The sequence below is a fragment of the Somniosus microcephalus genome, chromosome 9 (assembly GCF_052327205.1).
Source record: "Somniosus microcephalus isolate GS21.2 chromosome 9, FLI_Smic_1.0, whole genome shotgun sequence".
NCBI classification, from domain to species: domain Eukaryota; kingdom Metazoa; phylum Chordata; class Chondrichthyes; order Squaliformes; family Somniosidae; genus Somniosus; species Somniosus microcephalus.
In genome coordinates this window covers 160,522,244-160,541,391 of record NC_140995.1, presented here as the reverse complement: position 1 = coordinate 160,541,391, position 19,148 = coordinate 160,522,244, and the positions used below count along the sequence as shown (strand labels likewise).

Below are 19,148 nucleotides of genomic sequence, written 5' to 3'. Positions count from 1 at the left end.
ATAAAAAATTGAAAAAAGAAACACAAATGGGTAGGAGCAACTTCAAGGTTATAAATCGTATCTGAGCAATCAGAAGACAATTATAAACCACTTCAATCAATGATCAAATCTGTAGAGATCAGTTAATTCTGCTAATTTTACAATGCTCGAAGCAAAGGAGCGCATAAGGTTTTCTAGTTTAATCAGTGTACAGGTTAGAACCCATTCTTGAAACAATGCAACATCAACATGGCACTTCATAAGTGCCAATAAATCAGTAACTCCAAAGAATTGTATGTGGAAGCAAGTATCACAGATCTTTAGTGCAAGTAAAATTTTCCCAGTCAACATTAGTTTATAGTAGTTATCTTTCTTTTTTAAATGTACACCCCAGCAACCCTGATCCAGTTATAGGAATATTAAACCCTCCAGCAAATTACTTCTTTCAGCAGTTTTGTAATGTTCCAGTATACTGAGCTTGCCTATGTAAAAGTAGATTTAAAAAAAAATTATTATTACATTTGGGAGATAAGCAAACTGATTTGATTCAAAACAGAGTTTAAAGATAGAAAATGATGGATCTCTGGTAATAAAAACAAGGAAGTAATTTAATCATGGAACGCAGAAGAAGACAAAGTGCAAGAGCAAAGCTGGAGTTGTTCGTAATTGTTATTTGAATCCAGCGTTAGATTACTCCCCTATTTTAAATCACTCAAGGGCACGATTTTTCATATAAAATGTATATGGGCAAGATTATGGATAGCATGATACTTTCTGATTCACTTTTAATGCTTCACTTTTAACGCTAACAGCAGCTATTAGCACAGATGCCCCACATTTTTGATGCACAAGGCAGCTAGCGTCGGTCAATAAAGGCCAGCAACATCCACATTGCGAGAATTTTAAAAATGTTGAAACTGTAGGACTGCACTTTATTACTAAGAAATTCTATGGCCAAATATACATTACACTGTACAAGGCACTTAAGCGGAAGGACCCATTAGAAAACAAATTTCCCTCCCTACATTTCTAGAGACAAGAAGTGTCCAAATCTTTCGTCTTCAGTGCCTGCATAGATGCATAGCATGGAGCCTGGTGGAGAGGAGGGGGTAGGTACAAGTTGAAATCCATACTATCATTAATTTGCATATATTTCAAGTTGCTGATACCTTGATGTTCTGATCTAGGATTTATCCAGCACTAGGATTTATCCAGTAATGAGGCAACCCGCGTTAAAAACAACCTTCTTGAAGTCTCCAAGTCCACAAAATAAAAAATCTGCAAATAAGAAATATACAAGAGTAAATAGGACTTCACGGGCCAGGTTACTATGGCCAGGAGCTGCAACAGGCTCCTGTTGGTTTAGCCAGATCAGTCGGTATCAGACAACATTTCAGACTGGCTTTCTCAGGTCTGTGTTGGGTTTAGATTCTGACGATGCAGGCAAATGCGTTGGGGAGGTTATGAAGTAGCATATAAATTGCTGTTTCGGCAGCATCTTATCTTCCTGGCAGAGGTATCCTGTGGGAGAAGCGCCAGCTCACAGCTTTCCTCACGCACCTGCTTGCAAATCCAACTGGTTTTCCCACCACAAAGCCGGCAGAGCCAGCCAAAAATTCTCCTTGGTGCCGAGTCACCCCAGGCTCAAACAGAAGTGCATGCATGAACTAATGGGTTGCTGTTGTGTAGGGTAATCAGTTAATTGAGATAAAACACATTCCACTTGGGTGTCCTGATTAACCAGCATCTACTGCGAAATGTAAAATAAAAGGATAGAGAGCGAACAGCTGATATCAATGCACAATTTTTATACCACAAGTGACCTGTCCACATGACCAAGTAACAATTACAAGTTTGTTACATCAAGTTAACAAATCAATACATTTATCTGTATTAAAAAAATCTTACATCTTCCTGTCCACGAAATCTTACTTCCTGTTGTCAACGTTTTCCATTATAAATTCTTATGTCCACAATTATGTCAACTGGTCATGATTTAATTACACCCTCCCGTTAGTAGTAGTGTAGTGCCTCAGTTTAGCCTCTGCCAGTTCCTCAGCATGTACTGCTCCAATCAGCTCCACTTCTCACTTCCAAATTGCCATAAGTTTTACTAGGTAGCTATGCTATTAAACTATTAAAATCAAAGTATTATATAAAAGTAAGGGCAGAATATATAACATTAATCACATCTGCGTGTCTTGGTCCAATTCCTGCGAGGCTTTTGAACTACAGAGAGGGCATTCGTGAAAGGACTTACGCCTAGAAATTTGGTGGGCTGCGCCACCAGTTAGTGCCTAAAGAGGGCACTCAGTGGCTTTAGCGCCACTGGCCACACCTCCCGCGAAATTTAGCGGGGCACTACTGGCGACGTTGGCCTGTAGCGCTGCGCCGCCACCAATGACGTCATCAGTGTGCGCAGCGCCCCACTACTGCCCTGGACGCGATATTGGGTCGCGCCCCTCCCTGTAACGCTGGTCGCAAATCGCGACCGGTTCACGGGGCTTACCTGTGGCGGAAGTGGCGCAAATTAAGGTGGAGGTGCGGGGCGGCCATTTTTTTCGGTGGCCGCCTGCTAGCACCTCCTCACGCCGCCCTCCCCGGCCTCCTGACACCCCCCCCTGCGGCAGTGCCGGCTGTGTCCCGAGAGCCCGGCACTTCTCCTCGGTGCCGGGCTCTTTTGCCGGCACTCGCGATCGGTGATCGCGCTGGTGCAGGCCCCTCCCCCTTAAGAAGGGGAGGAAGGCCTGCAGTACCGCAGCGCGCCGTGCCGCAGCATGTGGCGCTGCGGCACCTAGCGCTGCGATATTCAGTTTGAGCGCCCCAAGCGGGACGCATGGAGCCTCGAGGAGCGCCCCGAGTCCCTCTTGGGGCGCTCCAACTGAATATCGGGAGGGCGCAAGCGGCTCCGCCCAGAGTGCAAATTCCGGCGCCCAGGCGAGCTTGGTGCCCCAAACGCGGCGCCACCGAATTTTTAGCCCTTAGAGTCATAGATGTTGCATCTGTGTAAAATGAGACACAGACTGCGGAGAACGGTACAACAGGTGTTTACTCAACGTGGCTCACACTGCAACTGATCTGTACAGATTACTACTCAGTGTTATATACAGGTGTGGTCACTGTCGGTACTGCAGTATACATGAGCTGTAAAACATAGTTCCCCCCCTTAAAAAGGTATATACATTACAATTCCTCCCCTTTTAGATTAACAGTACCATAACACTCATTTAACAATTAAATATCAAACTAATTACAATTAACACTTTTAACATGCAACATTAGCTGAAAATAGTCTATTTATATATTCAGTCTTTGGGGAGGCTTCCTGATCCTTTCTGGATAGCGCCTTTCCCGAGTGTCTTGCTCTTGGTGCGGAGGTGATTCTGCCCCCTGTCGTCGGTTGGTTCATCAGCTTCCGATGCTACTGTTTCTGGGGTAGATGCGACGTGTACGTCGGGTTCATCACCAGGTACGTATGGGCGAGGCATGGGGTTGACTTGTTCCCGTGACTCTGGGATCTGGTCAGCATGGCGTCTCACGATGCTCTCCCCAACGTCCACTGTGTACATTAGTGGCCCCTGCCGTGTGCATATCATTGCTGGCTGCCATTTTTCTGTTCGGTAGTCGCAGGCCAAGACTGGTTGCCCTACATTGAAGCTCCTTGTTGGCTTCTCATGGATGTGCTGGAATTGCTTACTCTCAACATCTCTTCGTATGTTTGGTCTGAGCAAATCCAGGCGAGATCTTAACCTTCGGTTAAAAGAACATCATGGCTGGGGCCTGGTTGGTGACTGCATGTGTCGCATTCCGGTAGGCGAACAGGAAATTGTCCACCTTGTGCTGCAGCGGAATGTTGTCATCCTTTATTGCCTTCTTAAAAGGTTTGTACGAACCTCTCAGCCAATCCATTTGTGGCTGGATGATACGGGGCGGATGTGTAATGCCTTACCCCATTCTTTTTCAAGAACCTCCGGAACTCTTCGGACACAAACTGTGGTCTGTTGTCGGAGCAAATCTGTTCTGGCAAGCCATTCCTGGCAAAAATGGTCCGTAGGACTGCAATAGTTTTCTCCGTGGTGGTGGAGGACATTTTGATGACCTCAGGCCATTTCGAGTGCGCATCCACGGCTATTAAAAACATTGAGTCCATGAATGGACCAGCAAAATCAATATGCACCCGTTGCCATGGAGATGAGGGCCACTCCCATGGGTGTAGAGGGGCCTGTGGTGGTGCATTTTGGACTTTCTGGCATCCTGAGCAGCTCTTGGTCAGGTCCTCGATTTGTTCATCGATCCCCGGCTACCACACAAGCCCTGGCTAGGCTTTTCATTTTTACCCCTCCCAGATGACCCTCATGAAGCTCATTGAGCACTCTATCCCTTAACTTGGGTGGAATTACCATTCGGGATCCACACATCAAGGTCCCCCGGCACACTGACAGCTGTTCTCTCCTTGTCGAGAATGCTGGCAACAGTGAGTCGCCATGTGCTGGCCATCCCTTCACCGTCAAATCATATACCCGAGACAGTGTCGGGTCATTTCGGGTTTCCTTTTCGATACAAGCGTTAGTTACCGGTAGGTATTCAACTATAGTCGAATGGAATATTTCGACAGGATCCACTGCTGGTGCTTCCTCCGCAGTAGGCAGTGGCAGGCGTGATAGCCCATCAGCATTTCCATGCTGTTTCGTGCCCTTATATTCAATCTCATAGTGGTGCGCTCCTAGAAAAAGTGACCACCTTTGTAGTCGTTGCGCAGTCATCACCGGAACGCCCTTCTTCGGATTAAAAATCGAGACAAGAGGCTGGTGATCAGTCAGCAAGGTGAATTTCTGCCCGTGCAGATAGTGATTGAACTTTTTCACTCCCCACACTAGGCTGAGGGCCTCCCTGTCAATCTGGGCGTAGTTATGCTCAGCTGAGGTTAGTGATCGTGACGCAAAGGCTATTGGCCTCTCTGTGCCGTCCGAGAATTTGTGCGACAGCACCGCTCCAATGCTGTAGGGTGACGCATCACATGCCAACCAAATTGGTAATGCTGGGTTGTAATGGGCCAATACCTCTTTCGATGTGATTAGTGTTTTGCTCTTCTGGAAAGCTCGTCTACATTCGTCACTCCACTTCCATGGCACCCCAGTTTGCAGTAGGGTGTTCAGTGGGTGTAGTATTGTAGACAAATTTGGCAAGAACTTATGGTAGTAGTTCACCAGCCGGAGGAACGACCTCAGTTGTGACACATTTTCTGGTGCTGGAGCCTTGACTACTGCCTCAATCTTCTCTGGGGACTTATGTAACCCCTCTTTATCGATAACATGGCCACAATACGAGATCTGTTTTCTAAAAAACTCACATTTGGGGCGGTTAGCTCGGAGCCCATATTCCTGCAATCTAGTGAGCACCTGCTCCAGGTTGGCAAGATGATCATTGTCATTTTCGCCCGTGACCAGGATGTCGTCCAAATAACACTGGGTCCCTGGGATCCCTTGCAGGACTTGTTCCATTGCCCTCTGCCAAATAGCCGGAGCTGATGCGACCCCGAATACCAGCCGGTTGTATTGGTAGAGACCTTTATGGGTGTTGATTGTGAGGTATTTTTTTGATGCTTCTTCTACCTCCATTTGCAGATACGCCTGGGCCAGATCAATCTTAGTGAAGCGTTTCCCTCCAGATAGCGAGGCGAAAATATCTTCAATCCGCGCAAGTGGAAATTGTATGGTGTGAAGGACCGGGTTCACTGTTACCTTAAAGTCCCCACAGATGCGAACCTTCCTTGGTTCCCCAGGCATGCTGCTCAACGACTTTTTCATCACAGGGACAATGGGTGTAGCTCACTCGCTCCAGTCTACCTTGGACAGTACACCTGAACATTCCAGACTCTCCAGCTCTGCTTCGACGGCTGGGCGGATCGCATAAGGTACCGGTCTAGCCTTAAAAAATTTGGGGCTTGCGTTTTCTTCAATTTTAATCGTCGCTGGCATGCCTTTTAGTGTTCAGAGTCCTTGCTGGAACACTTCTTTCGCATCAGTTAGGATCTTTGACAGTCGCCCAGGTGTGACGTCGTCATCCTTTTTGTCAGCCACAGTCAGTGTCTGTATGGAATGCCAATCCAGTTCTATTTTCCGGATCCATTCACGTCCCAGTAATGGTGGTCCTCCATCTTGCAATACATACAGGTCTAGTTTTGGTGTTTCCTTACCATTACATATAACGGTCACCCTTATTTTTCCTTTGGGTTAGACTTTTTGCCCGTGTACGTCTTCAAAATAATTTTTGTGTCTCTCGAGGGTATGTGTGAGAATAGCCGCTCGTAGTCCCGTCGGTGTATAACTGTTAGAGCTGATCCTGTGTCCAATTCCATCTTTACCTGGACCCCTGCTATCTTGAGAGTGACCCAAATGGTTCGGTGATCCTCCGTTGTGATCACATTATGTAGTTTCAGACAACTCAGTTCCCTGCTTTCGGAATCGTTATCACTCTTTTGTTCATCTGAACTATTCTCCGTCATCTTATGTACCTTCTTGTACTTTCCTTTGGTAGGTTTCTTATTGCTGGTTTTCTTTCCCGACCTGCAGACTCGTGCTATGTGTCCTACTTTTCCACACTGTCTGCACACTTTGTCTTTGAACCAGCAATCATTCTGGTCGTGTGTTGTTCTGCCGCAGCGATAGCACTTCTCTGTTCCATATGACATTTCGTTTGTGCCATATTCTTGCGGTCTCTGTTGTATCTCTGCAGCGCCCCGTGCTGCTGCTTCATATGATACCGCAATGCTGAAAGCCTTTTCCAGCGTAAGGTCCTTTTCAGATAAAAGCAGTTTCTGGGTTCCTTCACTTTGAAGCCCACACACAAACTTGTCCCTTAAGGTATCTGCCAGTCCCGCTCCAAATTGGCAGTGTTTCGATAGTTTGCGCAGTTCTGTTAAATAATCAGCATTGCTTTCATTCTTATGCTGGTTCCGTTTGTGAAACTTGAATCTTTCTGCTATCAGCAGCGGTGTGGGGTTTAAATATTCCTTTAGTATCGTTACTATGTCTTCAAAACTCTTTTCCATTGGCTTCGTTGGGTTAATAGATTTTGTAATAAACCATACGTCTTTGCACCCATTAAATTTAACAATACCGACGCTTACTTGTCATCTGACACCTCATTTGCCTTGCAGTACACCTCTATTCATTCGACATATGTAGTCCAATCTTCGACTTCATTATCAAATGCGGTGATACTGCCACTCTTCGGCATTTTGGGTGTGGTTTAAAATGGCGTCTCCCAATGGCTTAAAATGGCATCTCCCGCGCTTTCCTTCCTCCCCCGCTGCTGCCAACGCCACTCCCGGCGGTTCTCGTGGCAATGGCGGCACCCAGTAGGTTTCGCGCGCTTCTCCTGTGCTGCTGCCAACGCCGCTCTCGGCGGTCCTCGTGGCAATGGCGGCGCCTCGCGGGTTTCTGCGCGTCTCTCTCTCCCTCTCTCCGACGCTGCTCGGCCCCTGAACAACGGCTGCGCCCTGTGCGCTCTGCCCTCTCTCTCTCTCTCTCTCCCCCCGTCGCCGCTGCTCGGCCCTTTGGTGTGCCGCTCAGTCGGGCTCTAGCCCGCCGCTGTCCGGGAAGAGTCTGCGCACTACCCGCTGCCAGCCCGTTTCGCTGGACCACCTCGACTGGAAAGCCAAGCCTGGCTCTCGACAGCCTCCCCCGCAATTCTCGAGTCTCTGCTGGATGACTGGGCGGTTGCCCGTGGTTGACGCCTGAGTCTCTGGCCTTGACCTCCAATCCACTGAACTCCAGGAACGAATCCCCGGGAGGTGATGCAGAGTTGCAGGTAGGTTCGAACTTGCCTCGTCGCCAATGTTGCGTTCGTGTATAATGAGACACAGACTGCGGAGAACGGTACAACAGGTGTTTACTCAACGTGGCTCACACTGCAACTGATCTGTACAGATACTACTCAGTGTTATATACAGGTGTGGTCACTGTCGGTACTGCAGTATACATGAGCTGTAAAACATAGTTCCCTCCTTAAAAGGTATATACATTACAATAGAGTTATACAGCACAGAAAGAGGCCCTTCGGCCCATCATGTTCGCGCTGGCCATCAAGCCCTGTCTATTCCAATACCATTTTCCAGCACTTGGTCCGTAGCCTTGTATGCTACGGCGTTTCAAGTGCTCATCTAAATGCTTCTTGAATGTTGTGAGGGTTCCTGCCTCTACCACCCTTTCAGGTAGTGAGTTCCAGATTCCAACCACCCTCTGGGTGAAAAAGTTGTTCCTCAAATCCCCTCTAAACCTCCTGCCCCTTACCTTGAATCTGTGCCCCCTGGTTATTGACCCCTCTACTAAGGGGAAAAGTTCCTTTCTATCTACCCTATCTATGCCCCATATAATTTTGTACACCTCTATCAGGTCCCCCCTCAGCCTTCTCTGCTCTAAGGAAAACAACCCCAGCCTGTCCAGTCTCTCTTCATAGCTGAAGTGCTCCAGCCCAGGTAACATCCTGGTGAATCTCCTCTGCACCCTCTCCAATGCAATCACATCCCTCCTATGGTGTGGCGACCAGAACTGCACACAGTATTCCAGCTGTGGCCTAACTAGCGTTTTGTACAGCTCCATCATAACCTCCCTGCTCTTATATTCTATGCCTCAGCTAATGAAGCCAAGTATCCCATATGCCTTTTTAACCACCTTATCTACCTGTCCTGCTGCCTTCAGGGATCTATGTACATGCACACCAAGGTCCCTCTGTCCTTCCTAGGGTCCTACCATTCATTGTGTATTCCCTTGCCTTTTTAGTCCTCCAAAAATGCATCTCCTCACACTTTTCAGGGTGAAATTCCATTTGCCACTGTTCTGCCCATCTGACCAACCCATCTATATCGTCCTGTAGCCTGAGGCTTCCCTCCTCGCTATTTACCACTCCACCAATTTTTGTCTCATCTGCGAACTTACTGATCATACCTCCTACATTCATATCTAAATCATGAATGTACACTACAAACAGCAAAGGACCCAGCACCGATCCCTGTGGTACACCACTGGACACAGGCTTCCAGTCACAAAAACAACCTTCGACCATCACCCTCTGCCTCCTGCCACGAAGCCAATTTTGGATCCAATGTGCCAAATTGCCCTGGATCCCATGGACATCCCACAACTTGAGGAACAGGAGCTCCATTATTTAAACTGAAAATGAGCTAAGCAACTCTGCAGGAAAGCTCATGTTCCCGCCACCCGCGCTGGCCCATTCCTTCCCAGCCGTCACCCTTTAACAGTGCATCCTGCTGTAACCCATCCAAAATGCCTACCCCTTGCTTTTTCCGTCTTGGCCTCATTGCCTGCCACCCTGAAAGCGCCAAGCACCCTTTCCTTCTCCATTCTACCACATCCCACCTCTGACTACATTCCTCTCTGACCAACACCTGGTCAGAAAAAACATCCTGTAGCCTACAACCCTCCCTCCCCCATCCACCAGCTGAGATCGGCAGCACAAAATGCACCCATGACCCACTAGCCTAGTGACCATATCCCTCACCCGCCTGCCGCCCCCTACCATTTCCATCTCCCTCCTATCACTTCCTACTCATCATTTCCCAATCTGAGCACCCATTACTTCTTATCACATCTCCCGCATACTGCCTCCTGCCCAAGGCCCCCTTCCCTTCTCGCCTCTTCCCCTTTACCTCACCCTCTTACTGCCTCCCATGCTTAACCAGGTGCCTTCAAACCCAACTCTGTTACCACCAGCACATCATACTCCCTTCCCTACTTTACCACCTCCCATCTGAAAAAAACAGAAGACAGACAGATAAACTGAAGAAAACAGAGGGAACACTACAAACCAAGAGGAGATGGAAGGAAAAGAGCAGAGAAAAACAAAAGAGAGAAAGAACTTGGAGAGAAGAGAGAGACAATTACAACAACAGACAGAGAGGGAACCAGCAACACAAGAGACAAATGTTTCCGACAATTTTCCATGGGAAATGCCACAGGAAATGATTAAAAGTCTTAGTGACATAAATTGGCATCGTGTCAGTCAAGGACAATTTGCCTCAGGACAGAAGCTAAGTAAGTGATTTAACAAATAAGGCCAGCTTTCAGCCAATTGACCAAATGTAAAAAAGAATCAAAAGCAGTTCATTTCAGGTGGTAACTACCAATGAGGAACGAGTAAACAGCAGGAAACTACAGAATCCAATTAGAGGGGAGGCAAGGAAAAGGATGAGGCAACCGGGAAATGGGAGGGTAAGAGTGAAGGAGGAGGACAAGAAGTGCGGAAAAGGAAGAGTGGAATGGGGAAGAGGGGTAGGGCTAAACCGTACCTCCTCCCAGGCACCAAAACGTGTCTCAGTGAGGGTGGGGAGAGTAGTCTGCTAAACCTCACCTTCCCTGACCGACATTCCCAGCAATGGGGAAGCTACAGCTCCCTTCACCCAAATTCTTCTCAGAAAGGTAGTTGTGGGGGAGGGGGGAGTTGGGGTGGCTTGTGTGTTCACTGATCATGATCCTGATATTTATCTGGAGGGAAGGGTCGGGGTTGAGTTAAGAGTACATCCACCCAAGGGCAAAATAAACTCTCATAGAAGGGGGAAATTGTGCTACAGTGTACTTTACTTCTCTCAACTCCAAAATTCATCACAATAAGGGCAAAGTGTGTGTGCTGCACTTCATTGCCTGCTTTCAAATCCAATATTACTGTCGGAGCATGAAGGAGAATGGACTAAACAATTCTTCTATCCAGGCCATCAAATTATTATAACTGGGGGAGGAAGAGATGAGATTCGCTTCCCAGACTTGGGAATCCGGCATGCAGTCCTGGAAGAGCAGAAATTTCCTCCAACTAAATATTGGGAAGACCGAAACCATTGTTTTTAGTCCCTGCCACAAACTCCATTCCCTAGCCACTGAACCCATCCCTCTCCCTGGTCACTGGCTGAAACTGAACCAGATGCAACCTTGGCATCTTATTTGATCGAGATGAGATTTCGACCACATATCCGCTCCATCACCAAGGCCGCCTACTTTCACCTCCGTAACATCGCCCGTCTCTGCCCTTGCCTCAGCTCTACGGCTGCTGAAACCCTCATCTATGCCTTTGTTACTCTAGAGTTGACTTGTCCAACGCTCTCCTGACCAGCCTCTCGTCTTCCACTCTCCATAAACTTGAACTCATCCAAAACTCTGCTGCCCTTATCCTAACTCGCACCAAGTCCTCGCTGACCTACAATGGCTCCCGGTCCGGCAACGCCTCATTTTAAAAATTCTCATTGTTGTTATCAAAGCCCTCCATGGCTTCATCCCTCCCTATCGCTGTAACCTCCTCCAGCCCTACAAACCTCCAAGATCTCTGTGCTCCTCCAATTCCGGCCTCTTGCACGTCCCCGATTTTAATCGCTCGACCACTGACGGCCGTGCCTTCAGCTGCCTGGGCCCGAAGCTCCAGAAATTCCCTCCCTGAACCTCTGTGCCTCTCTATCTCTCTCTCCTCCTTTAAGACACTCCTTGAAACCTACCTCTATTGACCCGGATTTTGCTGTGAGTGGCGAAGGAACAGCTTTCGCCATTCACCTTGCGTACAATTGCCCACAGACATTTAGCAAGCTGGTCAGCGGAGATTTCTACTCTTGTGGCGTCTGTTTGAAATTGGCGCCCTCTACAGGAGATCTGTGTCATCTATGAGCAGGATAAGCAGCAGGAAAGCCGTTCAACAAATCAGATTGAAGAATCTTCACAGACTGCAAAGCAGGAAGTAAAAAACAGGAAATATAAATTAAACTTAAATCATTGTACAGGAAGCAAAATAAAGATTGGGTCATACACATGGGATTAAGGGAAAGACAAAAGAGCAAAACACAAAAACTATATGAAACTTTTTAATTTTGAGACTCCGCACTTGCAAAATTAATTTTTCAGGGCCAGAGAGGTTGTTCAGCAGCAATTATGACTTACTAAGTCGTTAAAAACTCAGTTACTCCTGATTGAACAAGGCTCAAGTATTTCATTGGTCTTTAGTGTGCTAATAATGGGCAATTAGCCTAAGTTCACATTTTAACAGTGATTTCTGTGCAGATTCCATCGGTGATGACAGCAACAACGCAGCCTGTGGAGGGGCAGGGCATGACTGACTGCAACTCCCGGACTTCCGCATTTAACTGCGCACGTGCAGATGCCAGAAGTTACCGTCAGTTTTCCCCAGTAATAACGGCGAGCGCAGAGAGCCTCACTGTTATTAGTGCAGCAAAATCTGGACCAATATCTCATGTTGCTCGGTGTCAAATTCTGTTTGATATTGCTCTTGTGATGCGCCTTGGGACGTTTTGCTATGTGAAAGGCATGATATAAATGCAAGTCGTTATTGTTGTTGTTGTTGAACATGCGACACTGATTGCATGAGGATGCAGTGTTTCAGTGCTGATCTAAATGCTGCCTATCGCCATGTCAGTGATGGCAGGTAAGGTTCCCATTTCACCGCTCAAGAATAGTAGATGTATCGAATGAACTCACAGCAAAACCAGTTAATACTTTGTTTATTAACACCTTTAAAAGGGACCAGCTAAGCGTATGCTTAATCGCAAGGTTGACGATCATAAGGATAAAGACAAAGAGGTCGATGAAATATTCTCAACAACAAAATGATTCATGCGCTGCTGGAACTATAGATGTCACTTCTGGGATTTAGCTTATCAGATTAATTGCGGGCTTTAAAAATGTAGCTTTACTTAATTATCCTTGTAGGTGAAACATTTCACAGAGTTTATCATCTTTTGAGGTTTAATTAAGGTTTCTGGCCTCCCTCAGTAAATTAAGTGGATTGATCAGAGTTCACAACAGATCAAACAGAGCATGCTCTGTGGAAAGAAAAACCACTATAGCCAAATGGAATTTTCTCATTTCATAATACTTTTTTAATTAATTTAATGAATGATCAGAATACATCCTACTTAAAATCAAATGATGATTTAAAAGTACCTAAAACATCTAATCAGCATAAGGGATCACTTCAAGATTCTATTACATAAACATAGAAATTGAATATCCAAATGATAAACTCAGAATACTGATCGCCATGTGATATCAAATGACTTCTGCGTATTACATAGCAAAAACATTAAGGAAATCAGCATCTCCAAGCACTCTGCAGGTCTCCTAAGCTCATCACGGTTATGCTACACATCTGAAAATCTTTATTAAAAAACAGAAATTCCATACTGACTTTTGTGTTTGGAGAATTAAATTGCCAAAATGGAGCTACATTTTGAAGAAATATTTCATTAGGCATTCGTGTCTTCTGATAGAAACTTGACCAACAGAATGTGCAACACACTGTCCTGAAATCAGTTTTATGTTGATCACATAACCTGCATAAAATTATCTTTGTTAGAAATATGTAATCAAACCAATAATTTTAACTGCTATTGCCAACATAAATCTGTGGATAGCATTGCATGAAGTAATGTAACAGTCTAGAACAATGATTTTGAATTTTATTCCCATCAGGTTGAGGATGAGAATCGCTTCAATGGATATGATGTTTCCTTTCTTTCCCCTCGAGCGGTTTGTTGTTACTTGTTGGTCAATTCACTTGAAGTCTACTGGAAAAACCTTCATCAAACAGCTCACAGCTGTTGGATCTTGCTGTATTTGAGACTTAATGAAACATGCAGGAATTACCATGGCAATACTTAATTAGTCTATTATCATAATAACCACGTCCATCTTAAAGCTAATCATACTTAATAAGCCTATAAAGGCTACCTTCAGCACAACATTTACTTAAGAAAGAAAGATTTGCATTTATATAGCGCCTTTCACGACATCAGGAAGTCCCAAAGTGCTTCACAGCCAATTAAGTACTTTTGAAGTGTAGTCACTGTTGTTCAAAATAAACTTATTGCATGTGTGCGAACAAAATTAAGTTTACACATTTTAACTTTTGAGTTTTTCCCCTTATAATTTGAATGCAATGGCACTTACTATCCACACTGCAACATGCCTCTTGCTCCAAGTAACCTATTTTTTCTCACAAGTATTAGATTTCTGTCCAAAACAGCACTTGAACCTAGAATATGCAGCAAACAACTGCTGAGCTCTGTATAAATATACTTTTCTGACACAGGCTTGTTTCCATTGTTCTCTGCAGTGACCTGACATGACATTTGTAACCAGTGAAGTTTGATACCAAGTCCTTTTGTTCTTTTAAAAATTGTAAACTAATCATTTAATAAATATATTGATCAAATGCTATTATCCAACGAAGCAAAGAAAAGCAGGCTGTTATTCGACAAACACACTTCAACCTTCTATGCTCAGTAACAGCAGGCTGTTTGCTAATTTTACATGGAAAGTTATGAAGAATCCTCTCATGCCATTTAACATGCAGGTTCTGACTGAATGCTGACCTCGCTTGGAAGCAGATAATCAGGTACCAAGTTTTTTTATACATAAAAGGATAGCACAATTATAGCAGCATCATATTTTCCTGAGCTTAAAACAGAGAATGCCAGCAGTAAGTACACTACAAATTGGTCTCAGAATCTGCAGGCTAGGAAGAGTGAAAGCTCCAGACTGCTTTCCAGTGACCCCTGATGAAAAACATGCATGTTTGGATGTTGAGGGAAGACCCAATCACATTCGTCTTTGTTGCCCTCCCTGGTAAAATCCTCTGTTTATACCCACTAAGCCTTTAATAGCCACTTGGGTAAGGTACCAGAAAGGCAGGTGGCACTTGTGGTATCAAATTCCCAAACCTTCAAGCCAAGAAGGCAGAATGCTTTCATCGATCTTACTCACATGTTGTGAATTTTGTCAGCTACCTCATACATGCCAACCTAAAAAGTCACAGAAATTGACAAACAGCGCCAAAAAAAAGTGACAGACTGTAAGTAAAAAGCATTTTTTAAAGCCATTTTGGCAATCGAAAAGAAAACACCTCACATTCACTGTGTTGTAAAGTTGCTGATTCCTTTCTGCCTGTGAACAGAGAAAGATAGAACACAGAGATAGAGGCCCAGGCAGTCAGCTTTTTAAGGAGAAAGCTGTGAGAGCGGAGGTTAAAAATGTAAGAGGGCAGTTTCAAGACATCTTAGTAAGTCAAGTAAGATGTCCCACTAATGTGGGGAAGTGTGGCGCATTCCTTATTTTGTACTATGTGAAGATAAGTTTTACTCATTGAATTAAATAAGTTTGATCATAACCGTTGTTCTGTTCGTGTTCATCTTATTATGAAACAAAGCAGTTTATCGATTCGTTTCAGGCTTCATCTCACATTCGGAGAGTTTGAAAGTACATGTGCAGATGACAGGAATATCTGGCTCAGCTTACAAGAGGGTACCATTGTTACACTCCCGGGTTCTGCTATCAAACTAGTAGATATGGGCCAGTGTGAATCAACTCCCATTTTCAAAAAAAGGCACCTAGATCGCAAATGAGAATAACTGACACCACTGAACACAAGATAGTTATGGCAGAAACAAATTTGTAAAAGCCCCTTAATTAGGACAGAGAACACTTACCTCCATTTTGTGGCTTGTTGGAGCAGAAGAGTTAAATAGTACAAAGAATTGTAATTCCCTTACTAGACCGTGCTTTTTCTTATTCATTCATGGGATGTGGGCGTCGCTGGCAAAGCCAGCATTTATTGCCCATCCCTAATTGCCCTTGAGAAGGTGGTGGTGAGCTGCCTTCTTGAACCGCTGCAGTCCGTATGGTGAAGGTGCTCCCATAGTGCTGTTAGGGAGGGAGTTCCAGGATTTTGACCCAGTGACTATGAAGGAACAGCAATATATTTTCAAGTCAGGATGGTATGTGACTTGGAGGTGGTGGTGTTCCCATGTGGCTACTGTCCTTGTCCTTCTAGGTGGTAGAGGTCACAGGTTTGGGAGATGCTGTTGAAGAAGCCTTGGTAAGTTGCTGCAGTGCATCTTGTAGATGGTATATGCTGCAGCCACGGTACACTGGAGGTGGAGGGAGTGAATGTTTATGGTGGTGGATGGGGTGCCAATCAAGCAGGCTGCTTTGTCCTGGATGGTGTCGAGCTTCTTCAGTGTTGTTAGAGCTGCACTCATCCAGGCAAGTGGAGAATATTCCATTACACTCCTGAATTGTGCCTTGTAGATGGTGGAAAGGCTTCGGGGAGTCAGGAGGTGAGACACTCTCCGCAGAATACCCAGCCTCTGACCTGCTCTTATAGCCACAGTATTTTTATGGCTGGTCCAGTTAAGTGTCTGGTCAATGGTGACCGCCAGGATGTTGATGGTGGGGGATTCAATGATGGTAGAGCCATTGAATGTCATGGGGAGGTGGTTAGACGCTCTCTTACTAGGTACTGGGTGGCCGCAAGAAAACGTGTGACCCATGTGGTAGGCACATAACCTCTGTATATGGGGATAAATGTGCAGCCTCCAAGCATGCACATAAATTTTCAGCTTCCACACAGGCACACAAGTGCTCCAACTCTACCTACATGACACAAGCACTTGAACGCTGTTCATACGCGAAACTCCATGCAATCAAATTACAGGGCATTCGGGCCAACTTAGGGAGAGGGGCCAATGGCTATGGGAAGTGCTAACCTCTGTCCGCAAATGCTGACACATGGACAAAACTCAGGAAATGCTGACTGTTGGCTATGAATGCACTTCCCATGGAAGCTGCACTCATGCCCCCAATACCTGGCAACAGATTTGCAGAGGTCGAACCGTTCCCTTGGCTGGGTATGATGCATAATGTGGGAAAACCAAGAAAACGGGTATAACAATAATTGTTAAAAACATATGAATACCACTGTGCTAGACGGACTTCAACCCAGAGAACTGAAAGATCATGAAGAGGAAAGAGCATGCTGGTTCTTTATGGAATACACAGGCTCAAAATCTAATGAATGTATCATCAATTACAGAGTGTATACATATTCAGATGGGCCTTAAAAATCCAGATGATGACTAAAAATGTTGAAGTACAGAACAACAGATTGAAGAAAGGTTACCTCAACCATGACGATGAGGCTAATTTTACCCTGTACGTCGATTTTGTAATCTGGAGTAATCACAAACCAGCATTGTTCTGGGAATAGAGCAAGCTTCTCATATGTTAAGTAGTCTTCGTAAATTATATAAACATTATAAATAGACTGATTTACGATAGTCACATATCCTTACAAAATATGATTCGGTATCTTCGGCATGCACATTGGACCACATGCTGCATGCTAAAAGAAAGGTCTTTTCAATGAATAAAAATGGCCTTTATGTAGAAATAGGTCACTGTCTGCCTCAGACATGCTCAGTGTCCCTGCCCTACAGCAGATACATCAAATGACTCCTGACTAAAATGTTCCAGTAGAAATCTACTGGGATTTCATAGTGATTGAATTCTAAACCACATTCTCGAAATATTTATTCCCATGTATGCAAACTGAAATGCTGAACCTTGGTAACATAAGAAAAACAATGATATTAATATACACACACTGCAGAATCCAATTATACGTAATTGGTCAGGAGAGATTTTTTTTAAAGCTGTTTAAAATTGGAGAGAAAGAAAAAGAGAGAGAAAGAAAGGGCAGAAATAAAGAAATAAGTATTTATATAGCACCTTTCATGACCACAGGACATCCCAAAGAGCTTCACAGCCAATGAAGTACTTTTGAAATCTAGTTACTGTTGTAATGTAGGGAAACGCAGCAGCCAAACAGTGCACAGCAAAGTCCCACAAACAGCAATAAGATAATTGACCAGAGCATTTGTTTTAGTGCTTTTCATTGAGGAACAAATGTTGGCCAGGACAATGAGAAAACTTCCCTGCTTTTCTTCAAAGAGTGCCATAGAATCTTTTAAGTCCACCTGGGAGGGCAAGTTTAAGGATTTATCAGAAAGTGCAGCACTCCCTCAAAACTGCACTGGAATTTCAGCCTAGATTATGTACTCAAGGGGGTGATTTTCCCACTGGAGGAGAGATAGAGGTGGGTTTCGGTTTGGGTGGGTTTGAAACTCGCCTCCACTGATAGGTTGCAATTTGTGATTTTCCCATGATTGGCCACTTGATTTCAGAGGTGTGGGATGCCCTTGCTCAATTAGTGTTTTGGGACTGAAACTCGCCTCTGTTGACAGCACTTTTCCAGTCTGATTTTATGACTTCTTGCTCCCTTGGCTCATTCCACAGCATTTCTGCGTCTCCTGCACCACCTCCAACATCGTTTGAGAAACCACTATGTCCAAATCCAAGGCAAGGACCTACCCGAGGCTCTCGGATGAGGCGCTGCAAATGTTGTTGGAGGGGGTGACGATAGCATGGAGGTGCTCTTCCACTCATCTGGAGGAAGAGGCCTGCCAAAGAAACCAAGGCTGTGTGGGAACAGCTGGCAAGGGATATAACCTCCAGATGTGTGTGCAGATTGGGAGACTGTTTCTGTGTATTGAAGAAATGCAATCCCTGTTGGAAAGTATTAAAATGATTTAAAGCCAAAATGTTGGCGTTATGCCATCTGTTCTTTCGCCTTAGGCAGCTCCACATTGCGGGCACCGGCACACTTGCATTGTCAGGTTGGTGGACTGAGTGAAAGGAGGCCAGAGAGTCATGTCCATTGTCAATGATGTCCTAGGATGGAGCAAAGGACATCTGCCAACTTGGGCAACCTATACAAATCTGGCCACAATAAGTTCATCCCTTGCATAGGACATAGAAACATAGAAGATAGGAGCAGGAGTAGGCCATTCGGCCCCTCGAGCCTGCTCTGCCATTCAATGCGATCATGGTTGATCATACAAATTCAGTACCCTGTCCCTGTTTTCTCCCCATACCCCTTGATCACTTTAGCCTTAAGAAATATATCCAACTCCTTCTTGAATATATTTAATGAATTGGCCTCTACTGCCTTCTGTGGTAGAGAATTCCACAGGTTCAGCACTCTCTGGGTGAAGAAATTCCTCCTCATTTCTGTCCTAAATGCCCTGCCCCTTATCCTTAGACTGTGACCCCTGGTTCTGGACTCCCCGACCATCGGGAACATCCTCCCTGCATCTAGTCTGTCCAGTCCTGTCAGAATTTTATAAGTTTCAATGAGATCCCCTCTCATTCTTCTAAACTCCAGCGAGTACAAGCCCAATCGTCCCAATCTCTCCTCATACGTCATTCCAGCCATCCCAGCTATCAGCCTGGTGAATCTTCACTGAACTCCCTCCATGG

At 45.2% G+C, this 19,148-nt stretch overlaps 1 protein-coding gene across 1 annotated transcript in view; it reads right to left on the bottom strand.

Annotated features, from left to right (window-relative positions):
- The window catches only part of klhl32 (kelch-like family member 32), a 411,538-nt gene that overhangs the window by 284,575 nt on the left and 107,815 nt on the right, over positions 1-19,148 (bottom strand). The window lies entirely within an intron of this gene.